The sequence below is a fragment of the Oncorhynchus mykiss genome, chromosome 7 (assembly GCF_013265735.2).
Source record: "Oncorhynchus mykiss isolate Arlee chromosome 7, USDA_OmykA_1.1, whole genome shotgun sequence".
In the NCBI taxonomy this organism is placed as follows: Eukaryota; Metazoa; Chordata; class Actinopteri; order Salmoniformes; family Salmonidae; genus Oncorhynchus; species Oncorhynchus mykiss.
In genome coordinates, this window is record NC_048571.1 from 63975600 (window position 1) to 63981347 (window position 5748).

At 39.4% G+C, this 5748-nt stretch overlaps 1 long non-coding RNA gene across 1 annotated transcript; it reads left to right on the forward strand.

The window, feature by feature from the left end:
• Positions 1 to 733: 733 nt before the first annotated feature.
• Positions 734 to 5483, forward strand: LOC110528995. Its single transcript, XR_005052714.1, has 4 exons — positions 734 to 792; positions 3177 to 3215; positions 4427 to 4535; positions 4763 to 5483. It is a non-coding gene; the product is annotated as an uncharacterized LOC110528995 (long non-coding RNA).
• The last annotated feature ends 265 nt before the right edge of the window (positions 5484 to 5748 follow it).

Genomic DNA, 5748 nt, shown 5'->3' on the forward strand with positions numbered 1-5748 from the left:
AGGTTACAGCAAACATGACGATAGTCTGGTTCAGGCATGAAACACAACAAACAAGAATCCGACAAGGACAGGAACAGAAACAGAGAGAGATATAGGGACCTAATCAGAGGGAAAAAGGGAACAGGTGGGAAACGGGGTGAATGGGTAGTCAGAGGAGACAAGGAACAGCTGGGGGAAAGCGGGGGAGAAAAGGTAACCTAATACGACCAGCAGAGGGAGACAGGGTGAAAGGAAAGGACAGAAAGACACAACATGACAATACATGACAGTTTTTCACAATTCCTGACATTTAATCCTAGTAACAATTCCCTGTTTTAGGTCATTTAGGATTATCACTTTATTTTAAGAATGTGAAATGTCAGAATAATAGTAGAGAGATGTAACGCTCAATGAGTGAATGGGTGTGAAGTCAGGCGCAGAGAGCAAAGGATGCGGGAAAAAAACACGCTTTAATGTCCAAAAAAATCACGCTTTAATGTCCAAAAAAAATCACAGGAACAAAATAGTATACCCAACACAGGTATAACTACAAAACAAAATAGTACCCTATCGTGAAATACAAGGACAGCGAGAAACCCAACAAAACACTAACCAATCTCACACATACAGATGAACAAGCCCGCACAAACAGAAGCGGGCTAAACGAACTTAAATAACCCCACCCTAACAACCAAACAAGGAACAGGTGAAACCAATTAGACAAAACCAAACGAACACAGAACAAAGGATCGGTGGCAGCTAGTAGACCGGCGACGACGACCGCCACCCGAACAAGAAGGGGAGCCACCTTCGGTAATATTCGTGACAAGAGAATGATTTATTTCAGCTTTTATTTCTTTGATCACATTCCCAGTGGGCCAGAAGTTTACATACTCAATTAGTATTTGGTAGCATTGCCTTTAAAAATGTTTAACTTGGGTCAAACGTCTCGGGTAGCCTTCCACAAGCTTCCCACAATAAGTTGGGTGAATTTTGGCCCATTCCTCCTGATGTAACTGAGTCAGGTTTGTAAGCCTCCTTGCTCGCACACGCTTTTTCAGTTCTGCCCACAGATGTGCTATAGGATTGAGGTCAGGGCTTTGTGATGGCCACTCCAATACCTTGACTTTGTTGTCCTTAAGCCATTTTGCCACAACTTTGGAAGTATGCTTGGCATCATTGTCCATTTGGAAGACCCATTTGCCACAAAGCTTTAACTTCCTGACTGATGTCTTGAGATGTTGCTTTAATATATCCACATCATTTTCCTGCCTCATGATGCCATCTATTTTGTGAAGTGCACCAGTCCCTCTTGCAGCAAAGCACCCGCACAGCATGATGCTGCCATCCTCGTGCTTCACGGTTGTGATGGTGTTCTTCTGCTTGCAAGTCTCCCCCTTTTTCTCCAAACATAACAATGGTCAATATGGCCAAACAGTTCTATTTTTGTTTCATCAGACCAGAGGACATTTCTCCAAAACGTATGATCTTTGTCCCCATGTGCAGTTGCAAACCGTAGTCTGGCTTTTTTATGGTGGTTTTGGAGCAGTGGCTTCTTCCTTGCTGAGCGGCATTTCAGGTTATATCGATATAGGACTCATTTTACTGTTGATATAGATACTTTTGTACCCGTTTCCTCCAGAATCTTCACAAGGTCCTTTGCTGTGTTTCTGGGATTGATTTGCACTTTGTAAATTTGTAAATTGCTCCCAAGGATGAACCAGACTTGTGGAGGTCAACCATTTTTTTTCTGAGGTCTTGGCTGATTTCTTTTGATTTTCCCATAATATCAAGCAAAGAGGCACTGCGTTTGAAAGTAGGTCTTGAAATACATCCACAGGTGCACCTTCAATTGACTCAAATTATGTCAATTAGCCTGTCAGAAGCTTCTAAAGCCATGACATCATTTTCTGGAATATTCCAAGCTGTTGAAAGGCACAGTCAACTTAGTGTATGTAAACTTCTGACCATCTGGAATTGTGATACAGTGAATTATAAGTGAAATAATCTGTCTGTAAACAATTGTTGGAAAAATGAGTTGTGTCATGTACAAAGTAGATGTCCTAACTGAGTTGCCAAAACTATAGGTTGTTAACAAGAAATTTGTGGAGTGGTTGAAAAACTAGTTTTAATGACTCCAACCTAAGTGTTTGTAAACTTCCGACTTCAACTGTATACATGGGACGGGACAAGGCAAATAGACGTCCGACTGCTACACCATCTTGTAAATCAAGATGCCGTTATTGCACAAGATGAATATCACCAGGTCTGAATATCACCAGGTCTGAATATCACCACGTAACAACACTGAGTCTGCTTCTCATCTGGCACCCTTTTCCCTTTAGTGCACAACTGTGCCACCGTGAGATTGCATATCTGGTTCTGGAGACTGGAGAGCTGCAGGATGTTTAAGCTTTTGTTTGAACTAAGCATTAATACAGCGGATTCAATATGTGATACCTTGATTATTTCAAGCAAGTGTGTTAGTGCTTGAGTGGAACAAAAGCCTGCACATCCTGTACAGTAGTTGACGACAAGAAATCTCATAAAGATGCAGGATCACACTTAAATGAAATAACAGCACCCCCCCACCCCCACCCCCAGCACATGTGTCATGGCAGCAGGCTGGTGCCTCAGTTCCTGGCCATGTACCGGGTGACTGGAGAGTGAGGACACCTACCTCATTGTTATGAGAAACATGTTCAGCTGCAGACTTGACGTCCACAGAAAGTACGACCTCAAGGTATCAATCAATCGATCAATTTCATTATTTTATAAAGCCCTTTTTACATCAGTAGTTGTTACAGAGACCTATACACTCGCTCTTTGTTGTCACAAAGTCCTATACACACGATCTGACCAATCATGTTTAGGTTGTTTTGAGTGCAACCACATTTGTTTGTTTTTTCAACTCTAACTTAACGTGTTCTAGGATGTTTAAAGCTGTTGATATGAGGTCTGATAGTGGTTTGGACTCAGGATAAAGTTTGTCTACTTAAAATAATGTGGTTATATTGTGATTATGCTCTCACACAGACGGACCACTAGAGAGAACTCTAGTGTCCTTACCCATTCTGTCCACAGTTGTTTTGCTCAGTTCCACCAAAGATGGAATTACTGGCAGGTTTGTTGAAAATAGAGTCAGATTGTTTGAAGTCGTTTTGAGCCGTTGCTAACAGAATCTGTTCTTTTATCAGGGGTCCCTGGTGTCCCGTGAAGCGAGTTTCAAAGAGAAGGTAAGATCAGAGAAATCTCCAAATTATTTATTTATTTTCAAGAGTTAGTTGTGAGATTTTTCACTTTTAGTACTTCAACTTACATTTCAGACAACTTGCCATCCTGCCTGTTACTTGAGCTTGAATGACTAAAGTCTTTGATACAATGAGATAATAAAAAGCTGGCACCATGTACAGTGCCTTCAGAAAGTATTCACACCCCTTGACTTTTTCCACATTTTGTTCTGTTACAGCCTGAATTTAAAATGGATTAATTTTAGATTGTCATTAACCTACACACAATACCATAATGTCAAAGTGGATTTATGTTTAGACATTTTTACACATTCATTAAAAATGAAAAGCTGAAATGTCTCGAGTCAATAAGTATTCAACCCCTATGTTATGACAATCCTAAATAAGTTGAGTAAAAATGTGCTTAACAAGTCACATAATAAGTTGCATGGTCTGTGTGAAATAGTGTTTAAAATAATTTTTAATGACTACTTCATCATCTGAAAGGTCCCTCAGTCGAGCAGTGAATTTCAAGCACAGATTCAACCACGAAGACCAGGGAAGCTTTCCATTGCCTCGCAAAGAAGGGCACCTATTGGTAGATGAGTAAAAAAAAAAATTAAAGCAGACATTGCATACCCCTTTAGGATGGTGAAGTTATTACATTTTGGATGGTGTATCAATAGAATCAGTCACTACAAAGATACACGCATCCTTCCTAACTCAGTTGCTGGAGAGTAAGGGAACCGCTCAAGGATTTCACCAGGAAACCAATGGTTACTTTAAAACAGTGACAGAGTTCAATGACTTCGATAGGAGAAAACTGAGGATGGATCAATAACATTGTAGTTTCACAATAGTAACCTAAATGACAAAGTAAAAAGAAGGAAGCCTGTACAGAATAAAAACATCCCAAAACATGTGTCCTGTTTTAGGATAAGGAACTAAAGTAAAACTGCAAAAAATGTGGCAAAGAAATTAACTTTGTCTTGAATACGAAGTGTTATGTTTTGGGCAACTCCGACACTTCACTGAATACCACTCTTCATATTTTCAAGCACTATAAGTACACAAGGTGAGACCCAAATGCAAACACAGGAGGCAGATGGTAGAGCTCCAATATATATTTGACCTTGTTTAGGTTATTGTCCTGCTGAAAGGTGATTTTGTCATTTTAAATTGGTTCTCTTGTTCACTTGCTCCCTCTCTCATGTCAGATTAGAGTTGCCAACGTGCAAAGATGTTGACTTCAGGAATAACATGCAGAAGGTTTATATGAGTGAGGAGAAGGAGAGGATCATGGACAAGCTCAACAGAGACGTGGAGGTGAGGGTCAGAGACAGGGTACAGCATCAGTAGCACAGCAGCACATTATGCATAAGTGGTTATGCACATTATGCATAACCACTGATGTAAAAATTACTTTATAAATACATTTGATTGAATTATTAATTGATCTATTGTTTTCAAGATGTCTTCCCTATCTGAACATTTTTAATTTTCATCATTGTTGGTTTATCAGTATCTGTACATGTTTTGTTTGTGATTCCTAGTCTGGAGCAGAAATCTCCACCGTTCACCCTGAGCAGTACGGCAAGAGGTTCCATGAGTTCATTGCTGAGATCTTTGCGTAGCTCATCAGAACACAGCTACAGAACCATAGCTGGCTCAATATGAAAACACTCCTTATTTACTACCTTGTTACAATTCCTTAACTGACAAGTACTTTCGTATAGAGATAAAATATACTGTTTATAAAAGAGCTATTTATTTAATTGTATCCATCAATGAATTTAAAAACTCTTAGTACTAACTTTGTCACCTGTGGAACACAGAGAAACATGATCATCATCAGGTGCCTCGAGTTCTGGATTTCTGGAATTTTGGAGACCAATCAGTCCTATTCTCTGAAGTCTGACAACAGGGTGTGTTTTAATGGCTTCTATGATGATGGCAAGGGAGAGAGCATTGTCTTTATGGCATGCTCTTCCAGCTGATTCTCCGACCAGATGGAGGCACAAAAGGACAGTGGCTATTTTATGGACACACACTGGACTGGTATTTTAGAAAGACTGATTGATTTAAAGTCCTACTTGACTTGGACTTCCTTGCTTAAATCAAAACACATGGTGAATAAATGCCTCCCCTCCAAAAAAAATGTTATCACTGATGTATCTTAATATTTTTTTCGCAAATGTATTCAATGTTTGTTAAATCTATGTTTTAGTTGATATCTATTAAATTGTCTGTGTAACATTTTCAGAAGTTGTGGCTCTATCCCATAAATTCAGATTTCCTTGTAGGCCTACAGTAAAAGTTACAGTATTCCCAAAGTTCTCTAGAGGGAAATACAGTGCCTTGCGAAAGTATTCGGCCCCCTTGAACTTTGCGACCTTTTGCCACATTTCAGGCTTCAAACATAAAGATATAAAACTGTATTTTTTTGTGAAGAATCAACAACAAGTGGGACACAATCATGAAGTGGAATGACATTTATTGGATATTTCAAACTTTTTTAACAAATCAAAAACTGAAAAAT